The sequence below is a fragment of the Onychostoma macrolepis genome, chromosome 09, assembly GCF_012432095.1.
Source record: "Onychostoma macrolepis isolate SWU-2019 chromosome 09, ASM1243209v1, whole genome shotgun sequence".
In the NCBI taxonomy this organism is placed as follows: Eukaryota; Metazoa; Chordata; class Actinopteri; order Cypriniformes; family Cyprinidae; genus Onychostoma; species Onychostoma macrolepis.
Window position 1 is genome coordinate 11180364 of NC_081163.1, and position 12726 is coordinate 11193089.

Below are 12726 nucleotides of genomic sequence, written 5' to 3' on the forward strand. Positions count from 1 at the left end.
TTTTTCCCCTGAATACATGACAGGCAGCTTTGACTGCTTCTTTCAGTGCCTGTAATCAGTCTGAAAGGAAGCAACAGGTGTGAAAAAAAGACCATCCACCCCACAGGACTGGGAGGGTGAAAAAAAGGACAGGTCGACAAAAACCAGCGATAATGAGAGAGAAAACCCTGTGGCCCTTCTGAACAATCAAATGGAGGCTGAAGAAACACCATGTACCGTCTTATACAGCTGAACATTTTCTATCAATAAGTGATGAGTGCAATTCTAGAAGCACACTCCGATAGCATCATAAGCTCTTAGCAGAAAAACAAACCACAGGATAGATACATAAATAAACAGCTAAATTAACAAATAAACACTTTCTGTATGCTAATGACATGAGCTTGTTTGGTTTGGAGGCTCATTCCTTTTCAACTGTGTTACGGCTTGCCTCACACAACACAATGGAATGCAAACTTCCTCTTATTTGAAGATCTCTCTAGTCATCTTTGGCACCTTATCTTTTGCATTAAACCATAAATCACCTCTGTGCAGTCATAAATGCAAGTGTGAATTGTATTCAAAAGAACTAATTTCTAAGTGATTAGACAAGATTGTTTGTGTGTGTTCAGTGTCTGTTTGCATGTGGAAAGTGTTAACATGGATAACATTACAAACATGAAGTGCATCTAATGTCATGAGGTCAACAGGGTCAGGCAAGCGACTTTAAAATGGTCATCAATAATAAATTACTAATTGCTTTCTCTATATTATAATGGGATCACTCTGCTAATTACTCCCACTGAGCTATAATTACATCACTCATTACATCAGTTTTGAGTGAAGACTTGTAACAAACTACAACACCTTTCTATTACGGTATGTCATCTTTAAATTTATTGATATGCATACATAAGATATGCATACTTTTATTTGGCAATGATGCATTAAATTGATCAAAAGTGACAGTAATGGACATTTATAATGTATAATTATATTCTTTCTAATCAAAGAATCCTGAAAAAAATGGGCCTATATCGTAGTTTCCACAAAACTATTAAGCAGCACAACTGTTTAACATTGATAACAAATGTTTCTTGAGCATTCAGCTCTGCTTTTTTATTACAGAAATAACATTTTGAAAATATATTAAAATACAAAACAGTTATTTTAAATCATAATAATATTTCACAGTATTGCTGTTTTTACTGTACTTTTGATCAAATTAATGCAGTTTTGGTGAGAAAATTCCAAAACATTTTTCTTTTCTTTTCTTTTTAAAAATTCTTACAGACCACAAACTTTTGAATGGTAATATGAAAGTACATTTTATATTAGAACAATAATTGTGCTTTTATGACTGATAAAAATTGCTAAATTATGATGCTTTTAGTAAAACCTTTTTTTTTTTTTTTTTAAATTGTAAAAGGTTATCACATAATGCATGCTACATTTAAAAAATAAAATAAAAAAAAAAATCAGAAGAGAAAAAAAAAATCTTGGGAATACCGATCTCGGTCATTTAAAGCTAAAATGCTTTTTACAAACAATATTTTATGCCATTCTAAAACACCCAATGAAGCCTTATCGTTGAAGCATGACTCAAAATGTACTATTTTCATTATTTTCTAAACTAAATGTGCTTGCATTCTTGCTCTCCACTGTTTGAATGCCAAGCAAACCATTTTCACATTTACCATCTTCATTTTTCTTTGATGTTTACTGTTCATAAGTATGTATGAATGAGCTTGTTTTAACAATCCTGCACAAACTCAATGACACATTCAGAATCTCTCACTATTGATCTTCATAACCACCATGAATATGAATGAGCACAGAGGTCAGATGTTTCAGAGCAAATCAGCAGAACTACAACACCCTCCTCTGAACACTGACAGACCCGAAGAGTTGGCATGCAGATATACCCCGCTGAACAGCAAGGAAAACGTCTGAAAGACCAAAGGATGACCTTACCCATCCCCCCCAACCCCTAAACCCCTGCATATATGCAATATCCTGTGGTTGATCTCTTTGTCCTCCTAAAAATCTGAAACAGATGTTGACTTTACAACCAAGTCTATCGTTTAAGAAAGCGCCTCAGCGAGGGTCAAAGCGAAGCTCTGTTGAGTGTGCTGAGAATGTAGTTGTATATGTTTGTGCACCTAATTAAATCGTTATGAGAGCTGTGTTTATATTACAAGTGTTTATAAATAAGGTGAGGCTTACTGAGAGGATACTTTAACAGAGTGTAGTGCAGCTGTTGCATGTCACATCACAGATCTCAGGAAAGAATTTGCTCTCTCTGCACACCATTTGCTCGGGTCACTAAACCAAATGGGTAGTTAGCGCTTTCTCGCTACAGGCCCAGCTGTCATCCCTCCGTCTGTCCTCCCAGAAAGAAACAGACACAAATGTTAATTACACGCTTGTGAAGGCAATTATAGTTGTGGTGTAATGTAGTTTCAACGTAATTAGCAGCTAACTTACTGAATGGGACGTATTTTATTGTACAGTTTGGCTCGGCAGCTTGAGGGTGTTCTGTATCATTACGGGTAAATATCATTTGGGCTAAAGAAACATTATGAATGCCAACCGCACAACCAGCACATGGCTGTTTTTGTGATTATGCGTGTTTTTAAACAGCCAATGTATTTTAACAATGGTTAAAACCATTCTTTTTTTTTCTTTTTTTTTCAATTAGTCAATAACTGTGGAGGCCTAAACCTGCAGAAATGAAAATAAATAAAGAAATAACTTCATAAAACAAATACAATCCTAAATGAAGTACTAATTTGATTTTTGTATTACTTTCCCTCTATTAATTATTTTCTGTGTTTATTTTAAACTTTATATTCTTCTTAACCTTTATTTTAACTTTTTATTCTTTTATTTATTATATATTTTCTTGTCATATTTAAATAAAATCACTGCGGTGCATGAGCTCAAGCGTGTTTTGCTTTTATAAAATTGCAAAAAAAAAAAAGCAATACGATAAAATAATGTTCAATTTATTATTTATTTATTCATATTATTTGAATTAAATTTGCTGTTTAATTTTAATAAATAATTTGAACAGCCAATTCTTAATTAATAGTGATCAGAATAAAAATGCAAGTAATATAGTTCATTAGCCTAACTGTAGACTGTTTATGGTTGCATTGATCATAGATTTATCAGCATTTCATTTCATTATCAGCAATTAGCACAGCTTGTCTGATCCGAATTTAGAGCTAGAACTATCCAATTTATCATTTCACTGTTTGGTTTATGAGCTACATGCACAGTCCTATCTTGAAAATATCAGTCCATCATTCTTCTATATAAAGTCATCCCTGAACCCTAAGGTCCACGCATCTCCTCAGTTCAAAGTGTGAGGCTTCTCTGTTATCTTGCTCTTTCTGATGATTTCTTCATGGTGTCGGCATGTGTGAGCCTATTTTACAGCTTTTTTTGTTGTTGTTGTCTGTTTTGCAAGTCAGTGGTCTGTCAGCTGTGCAGGGGTCCGGAGGGTGGAGACACACTGGTAACTGTAACGTGTGATGGTGTTTGTGTGGATTCCTAACTTTACCAGCTGCTTTACACCCTGACACTTCGTCCATCTGTGAGTTGGCTGTGATAACCTACTGGCCAATTAGAGACCTTCAATTTATTGTAAGCACTATTATAAATATCAATTTGAAATATCAGGCAAAAATACGGATTCTGTCATCCTTTACTCACCCTTATGTTGTTCTAAACCCTTTTTCTCATAAACTATTATGCTTATAACAACGACAGTTTATAGTGACCAGGAGCTGTCAAGCTCCAAAACTACAAAAAAAAAAGATCATAAAAGAGGTCCAAACAAAGGTTTTCTGAAGCCATACAATAGAGTGCTTGAAGGATGATGAAATTGTGTAGGCCATTCCGTAAGTTTGCATGACTCTGGTTCCCTTCACAAAAAGCCAATAAGACTTTTCTATTGGCTTTTGGATCACTGCAGAAAATAGGCTCTGTGACCAACAAAAGTTTATGATTCTTCCAAAAGTTTTGATCATCAATGTAATCTTCACAAATGAACACAACTTTTATGAATTTTGAAGCCTAAATAAAAATAATCGCCAGATAAAGCGATCCTACAAACAAATTACACCACTGTCGAATGATTTCAATGTTACCACCACTAAGCTTCTGACAAATCTTATGATCCTTATTTAAAATCTAAAACAAGCTGGAAAGTTTGAGTTGGAATAGTTTGAAAGAGCGCAAGTAAAAGCAATATCCCAGACAACCTCTGTAGTCCCATTTAGCCACTTGTTAGCTATGGCCATTTTCAAGACACCAAAAATGCTTAATAAAAATCATGAGCATGGCATTACTGATGTATTTTATATCGCTGTGAAAATATCTAGGGCTTATGTTAACCGCAGACCTTATTTTAGCCATTTAACCAATAACCCATAGTTGTTGCTCACTCGTTTCCAGCTTTTAGGATTGACTGCTTCAGCACTCCGTTGTTTTGAGTATAGAATACACCCAAACAGGACATAATAATGACAGAATTATTCCTTTTCATGAATGTTTCTAATCTTTGAGACGCTCACTGTTCTAAAGATCCCAATGTGGGGAGTCATATATTTAAGCTACATCGGGAATTGCGAGATGATGACAGGGACACACATGATCCTTATCCAGCACAGCGTAGTAAGAGAATTCCACAGCGAGCGCCGCGCAGCCTGGCCGAGGGCCAGCATGGCGTTCAGGGAGAGGCCACGAGCGGGAGTGGACATGTGTGTCGGGGGAACAGAGCGGGCTGATTGCTAAAGATTACCACATGGCTTCTCCTTGCTCAACACATCCAGCTCGTCTTCCAGTCTGTTGGAAAGGAGTCTGTGGCCTGGCAGGAATTCAGCGCTTCTCTTTGGATCTCCCTGCTCATCCTATGGAACGCAATGAGACTGATCTATCTGCCCACTCCATTCCTGGCAAGTCTGGTCAGGAGCTGGGAGGCCGCCTGATAAATCACAACTCCCTTGCATCGACTTCTCCGTTTCCAATAACTCCGGAAACAGAAGACTACCTCGGCGAACCGCCGGTGGCCTCTGTGCAATTCAGACTCGGTTTCTGCATCCGATTAGCTCTGACAACAAACACTTGGAACAGTGCGCACTATTGTTTGAGCCTGTGACAGTGAGAGGGTAAACTGCGACTGTGAAGATGATACAATAACTGTAATAACGATACAGGCAGCCGCTGTGAAGAGGTTCCCATAATGGAGAACTGGATAGCCCGTCAGCAGCCCTTCAGGAATTAATTAACTAGCACATCAAAGCTAACCCTCAGAGGCCACAGTGTCACACGGTACTTTGATTTAGTGCTGGCTGTTGACTTGATAGTAAGCTGCACATAAGGCCTATCCTGACACACACAGGTTTATATTCTGTCCTCCCTTGTTGAGAAGGATATCAAGTAAAACTTCTACAAACTCAGTGGTTCACAAACTTTTCAGGATAAGTGCCACCTTTGATCAAAAAAATAAATAAAAATTCAAGACAGTGATGGGATTTGTAAAGAATTTATCGATTCCTGTTCTGGGTTTTTTATTCATATTAATAGTTCCGGATCCTTAACAGCTTCATCAATGATTCTTTTAGTAGCTTCAAGAAGTATTCAGAAAAAAGAAATGCCATTCCACCGATAAATAGTGAGATGATTTCAGTAATGAATTAAAAAAAAACACTTTAATTGAGTTGTCTCAGAATTCTTCGAGACAGCACAAATATAATTTAATAACTGGCCTGAATATTTAATAACACTAAAATAAAAAAAAGAAGCAAAAACAGATTTAATTTAACTGACAAAATGCTAAATTAGTATCATAAACGACACCTCGTCATTTGAATAACCAGTAAGCAGTGTGTGTTTGACTCACAAAAAAAAAATGGACTCATTAGAGTCATTCATTTCTCGGAATCGGTCTACACTAACTGCTCTTTATGTTTCTGATTCACTAACAAGAACAGACTCATTAGAGTTATTTGATTGGGAATCAATCCACACTGTTTACACAATTTACTAAGAAGAATTGATTCAGAGTCACTTGCTTGAGAATTTGGCTACACTAGTTGCTTGCACTACATGTTTCTGATTCACTAACAAGAACTAAATCATTAGAGCCACTCTTTCGAGAACTGAACTACAATGTTCACAACAAGTATAATGTAAATTTGTATTCTTTGGACTTTTTTAGTGCTAGAGTATCAATGTGGTGCATGGACTTTGATTGCTCCTGTCCTGTATAACATTTCATACAGATCATACATTAGAAAAAACACTGAAAAACTTAAATAAGCCAAAGTGAAAAAGTACTATATTGAGTCCTGGGAAACTCCTATGCAGTTTGAGAACCACTGAACTCATTCTGACCGTTATCTACATATAATTCCCAGTACCACAGCTTGTTTTCATGTTCTATGGATATTCCAACGTACTCAGCTGTCACTACACCTCATCTAAAATTCAAATACAGACTTGTAATTTTGGTTGAGCATGATGTTTATTCATGGTCAGCTAATAAAATAAATTTAGGTCCATCCTCCGCATACTGTGTCTGGAAGTTTGCATGAATCACAGGTGGACGTGCGGTTTGGGAAACGTTAGCCGTTCACTGTGTACAGAATCACAGCTATGGCAAGTCAAATATAACTTAATGTAAACAGTATACATTTCAACTGTTCATTTTCCAGCTGTTCTTTAAACGGTGGCCCGCCAGCCCACAGCACAAAGGAAATGAAAGAGTGCACGTATGAGAGTGAAAAAAAATGCGAAGGAGAATAAAGTAGAAGGTTTACAGCTTAACAGGCCTCAGAGGAAGGTGAACGGCATTCTTGCCCATGTACTTTCTTTACCCGCACACATGAGCATGCATTACACCAACAACTTTTTCCAAATCCATTGGGATCTGGAATTCATATAAAATGCATTGATGCATTATTAAAAATAACACATATGGTGAGTCTCCAGCATATGTAAAAGATCAACTAGTCCCTCAAAATGAAAACTTGCTATTTCTTCTAAGGCACTAGGACTCTTTGTAATGGGCCTTATTTCCTTTAAGCTTGGCAAAAGTTGCCAATGACTAATGAGGTCAATCAATCAAACTCTGGCCTTTCGCTGATTTGCCATATGCTATTTAATGGCTTAGTAAAGTCTTATATATATATATATATATATATGTATACAGGTGCTGGTCATATAATTAGAATATCATCAAAAAGTTGATTTATTTCACTAATTCCATTCAAAAAGTGAAACTTGTATATTATATTCACTCATTACACACAGACTGATATATTTCAAATGTTTATTTCTTTTAATTTTGATGATTAGAGCTTATAGCTCATGAAAGTCAAAAATCAGTATCTCAAAATATTAGAATATTACTTAAGACCAATACAAAGAAAGGATTTTTAGAAATCTTGGCCAACTGAAAAGTATGAAAATGAAAAGTATGAGCATGTACAGCACTCAATACTTAGTTGGGGCTCCTTTTGCCTGAATTACTGCAGCAATGCGGCGTGGCATGGAGTCGGTCAGTCTGTGGCACTGCTCAGGTGTTATGAGAGCCCAGGTTGCTCTGATAGTGGCCTTCAGCTCATCTGCATTGTTGGGTCTGGTGTCTCTCATCTTCCTCTTGACAATACCCCATAGATTCTCTATGGGGTTCAGGTCAGGCGAGTTTGCTGGCCAATCAAGCACAGTAACACTATGGTCATTGAACCAGCTTTTGGCACCTTTGGCAGTGTGGGCAGGTGCCAAGTCCTGCTGGAAAATGAAATCAGCATCTCCATAAAGCTTGTCAACAGAAGGAAGCATGAAGTACTCTAAAATTTCCTGGTAGATGGCTGCGTTGACTGTGGACTTCAGAAAACACAGTGGACCAACACCAGCAGATGACATGGCAGCCCAAATCATCACTGACTGTGGAAACTTCACACTGGACTTCAAGCAACATGGATTCTGTGCCTCTCCACTCTTCCTCCAGACTCTGGGACCTTGATTTCCAAATGAAATGCAAAATTTACTTTCATCTGAAAAGAGGACTTTGGACCACTGAGCAACAGTCCAGTTCTTTTTCTCCACAGCCCAGGTAAGACGCTTCTGACGTTGTCTCTGGTTCAGAAGTGGCTTGGTAGCCCTTTTCCTGAAGACGTCTGAGCGTGGTGACTCTTGATGCACTGACTCCAGCTTCAGTTCACTCCTTGTGAAGCTCTCCCAAGTGTTTGAATCAGCTTTGCTTGACTGTATTCTCAAGCTTGCGGTCATCCCTGTTGCTTGTGCACCTTTTCCTACCCAAATTCTTCCTTCCAGTCAACTTTGCATTTAATATGCTTCGATACAGCACTCTGTAAACAGCCACACCTTTCAGTAATGACCTTCTGTGACTTACCCTCTTTGTGGAGGGCGTCAATGTTCGTCTTCTGGATCATTGCCAAGTCAGCAGTCTTCTCCATTATTGTGGTTTCAAAGAACAAGAGATACCCAGAATTTATACTGTAGGGATGGTCATTTATTCAAACTCAAATGTAAATATTCTAATATTTTGAGATACTGATTTTTGACTTTCAAGAGCTGTAAGCTCTAATCATCAAAATTAAAAGAAATCAACATTTGAAATATATCAGTTTGTGTGTAATGAATGAATATAATATACAAGTTTCACTTTTTGAATGGAATTAGTGAAATAAATCAACTTTTTGATGATATTCTAATTATATGACCAGCACCTGTATATATATTATATATATAAGATTGTGTGTGGTTTCATGGGTATCTTTTATTAAAAACAGTACAGACTTAATGTCCTGATAGTTGCATGAGAGAACAAGGGAGAGAAAAAAAAAAGAAGTGAAGGACCCAATCCACACTCATAAACCGGATGTGATGTGATCCTAATTAACCCCAGACACTTGTGAGAGAATGAGGCGGATGTCTGGAGGGGTGTCTGACACCAGCTACTAAAATGCAGGGATTGTCCCGTGTTCTACGGGCCAAAGCCAAGGAGATGGGTTTCAAAGAACAGCCTTTGAGAGGGCAAATGAATGTAAGCAGCTACCACTTCTCACATCTCTGTTTTCTTACCACACTGCCCTCATCTTCAATTCAGAACGACACTAGAAACATGGCACACAAACTTGAAACACAGCTGTCTTTCACAGCACTTTTAACAGCCATTAAAGTCTCATCAATTCACTTTGAGGCACAAGTGTACTTCAGGCACTCTTGCTTGGCGATAAAGAGATTCAAGGTCTTGCCTGAGACACAGTGTTGACCAAGATATAAAGTCTAGGTCTAGCTCAGCTCCAAAGAGTTACGCCTTTTTCACTTGAGAATGAATTAATTTAGTTTGCTGAGGATGTACAATAAAATAACTGCATTTGTATTCTCAAGAATATGACAATGATTCAAATCTTTACAAAAACGTCCTTGATGTTTTCCATCCTAACAGTGGAAGTATTTCTAAAACTTTTTCTTCAATGTCATCACATTGTCTTGTCTAGTCCTTGGCCGGTGCATGTGCAATGTCATTCAAGGACCCCCTTTATGAGCATTTGTTAAAATCTCCCGCGGAATTCCAAGGCTGAACAGCCCTGATTTAGGCAGCAGGACAAGAGGGAAATGTGTGAAAATGTGCAGAGCTGCAAGGAAGGGAAGATGAAAGTGACACGGTCGACCCATGTTTCAGAAGCTGATGACCGTAGCCCAAACCAGGCTGAATAATCTGAATGCACCATCATTTTTTTTCTCTTTTTGAATCCTTTCACTCGCATTGCCTCTGACTGCTGGCGCTTCTCATTCTACACAATGGGAAATTCACTAAGACCTTTTATTCTTATGCTAATGCTCTCAACTGGGCATCACATTAAATTTAACACATGCACACACTTTTCTGTTTTTCAGGAAAACAAGGCACACACTCTTGCCGCACTTTTTTGCCAATCCTTTAAACACACAAAGTGAAATTTAGATAATACCTAAATTCTTTGCAATACTTTTGGTAGAAAGTTAGTGGCAACTAGTTAGGCTACTTGAGATTGTGTGTCAACAGAAAAACCAAAGAACAATCGTGCTTGGTAAATTATAGACATACATAATATATTTTAAAAAACCTTCTTTGGGAGCTTAGATAGATACTTACACACAGCCTACTGCAGTCTGATTGCCAATGACTCTTTTGAACCGGTTCTTTTGAAGTGAATCAAAATCATAGTCTGATCCTGAACGAATAACTCATGATTTAAAAACAAACAACGCGACAAGTGAGGTTTGATTCCCGAACAAATTACTGTTATGAGCTTGTAAATCAGTCGGTTAGGCTACTTAATCAATCTGATTCACTTTCCAAACCACATTATTGTCGTGTTTGGACTCGAAATAAATCAGCTGTTAGGCTACTGATGTACTGTTAGGCTATGTTGTATTTAAGGCTAAAAAGAAACTTCAATAAGCGCCAACGTGAAGTTATAGACATTGCATTTAGTTGTAGCTATAGGGCTATTCAGATTGCATAAGTCTGTTTGTGTGATGTCTTATATCCATATCTCAAATCATCTAATCATTTGGCGGCAGACTGCTGCGAATGGTAAATGCAGTAAGTTTCCATTTCTTCATTGAAAAACTAAACGAATCTTTAAGAACCGGAACCGTTCAGAAGAATCTGAATCGCGAAATTCTTTACGATTCCCATCCCTACCTGGGACACTTGATAAAAGTTTGCTCAAGTCACTAAATACACTAACGTTAGTTATGAAAATGAAACTGCCAAATCCTTTTCTCGTCAGCATGGCTATATTGTAGCTTATGACACATTCCAATAGCTACAGCATTAAAATAATTGAGAGATAAAACGAAATGTAAACTCTGTTCCCACGAAAGCTGCATGCACACAGTGCTTGCTAATTTACGAGGAAATCATAACGAAATACATATTTACCTGTTTTGATGCTGTAAAGTTCGTCAGTTGCTCAGTTGTCCAGCGTGCATCCGAAAAACAACGTAATTGTAGTTAAAACAAAAATGCTAAAAGTGCCTTGGATTCTGTCACGAAACTCCATCAGCGAATTATTTTGTTTTGCAAAGGCAAACGTTTAAGGGAAAACTACATCATTCGCGGACGACGAAGCGCTACAGTTGCATCTCGCAAACTTTGACGATCCATCACACGCGCGACTTCAGAAGACTGTAGTTACTCGAACATTAAAAAGTAATTTAGCCGTCAACACGGCAGAAATTTACCCCAAGCAAGTTTGTTGAATCGTCAGATGTGATGTGCGGTGGGAGATCTGTTGGCGTGATTTGTTTTCAATCCGATCTGCCCTCCTCTATCTCCACTTCTCCCCCCAGTTCTTTGAGTTTTGGGCCACTCTCTTCACCAGATGGGCCGGGTTACATCAAACCAAAGGTAGTGGAAGCTTAAGAGGAGTTTGCTTTCAAGTTTCACTGGAGATTTGCAAAACCTTTGCATAAGAATATTTTATATGGTTCTGAGTGACTCTTTAAGCAGTTTAAGGTTTGTTAAAATAACACTTTTTTTTTCTTTTCTTTCGTTCTTTTTTTTTTTTCTTCTTTTTTTTCCAAATAGGCAACTTTATAGGCTATTCATATAGCCTACCTAGTGTGATATTAACTCATAATTTACACTGTTAAAATCCCAATATTTTTTCCTGCCTAATTCACTTTTCCACTCTTTTTCCACTCAAAATTTCCTAATCATTTTTTAAAAATTAAAAATAGTCTAAAAGTGCAATGAACTGTACGTTGTGACTGATTTAAATAAATCAAACTTTGAGTTTTGGGCCACTCTCTTCACCAGATCACAAAATGCATATCACACTACCAGTGATTCCAGCTGAAAAACAAAACCAACCTAAGCTGGTCTTAGCTGGTTCAAGATGGTCTCCCAACTAAGCCATGCTGACCTCAGGTGGTTTATCTGGTAGGTCAGCTGGTTTCCAACCACTGTAAAATCCATCAATCTGGTTTAAGATTTTTTTTCAGTAATAATGTATTTTGCCAAACGATTAACACAATACAACGACACCTAGTGGAGAAGTGGAGAAGGTGTGTATGCTGGATTGGTTCAGTTGCTGTTATGGGTTTTTCTTAGCAGGATTACAAAATATTTACAAATGTATAAAATTACTAAAATGAATAAATAGTAAAAAAAAAACTCATTTTTAATCTCTTGCCAATTAGGTTAAACTCTCACTGAGTAGGCCTAAATAACGCTCAAAATACATTGTATAAGTAAAGGTATAAAAAATTAAAAAGTATTATTTTAACTATTAGTTTTACACTTACATATCGTAGGCAAATTATTTAATATGTTTTCATGAAGTACATTACGTAAAAGACATTGAATAAGAAATTTGGTTGGAGGCTATGCTGAGTAGACAGATGGAAGTGCAGCTTATATATTAATATATATATTTAAAAGTTGATTACTTAACTAACGTAAAAAGGAACCCTTTTACATCAAACAGGTTTCTTGAATTATATCTAAAGTTTCCATGACAGGCCTTGTAAAACTTATCAAGACTTATCAAGATGCCTTCTGAAATGCATGCAGGCTGGTTTTTGCAATGTTTCATCTCTAAAGCGAAAGAAGGTTCTTCAGATTATAAAAAAGGTAAGAAAGAGATGGTTCTTTAAAGAACCTTAGACTGAATGGTTTTTTGTGGAACCAAAAATGGTTCTTCTATGGCATCG

At 37.1% G+C, this 12726-nt stretch overlaps 1 protein-coding gene across 4 annotated transcripts in view; it reads right to left on the bottom strand.

Moving 5' to 3' along the window:
* The window catches only part of gli2a (GLI family zinc finger 2a), an 80218-nt gene extending 68802 nt beyond the window's left edge, over positions 1-11416 (bottom strand). The window contains exon 1 of one of the 4 annotated variants that reach the window (XM_058786878.1): positions 10952-11416. The gene's annotated coding sequence lies outside the window, so the exon portion shown is untranslated. Of the gene's footprint in view, positions 1-10156; positions 10181-10951 lie in introns of those variants that run through there. The other 3 variants (XM_058786877.1, XM_058786879.1, XM_058786881.1) reach the window with 3 other exon arrangements.
* Between the last annotated feature and the right edge of the window lie 1310 nt (positions 11417-12726).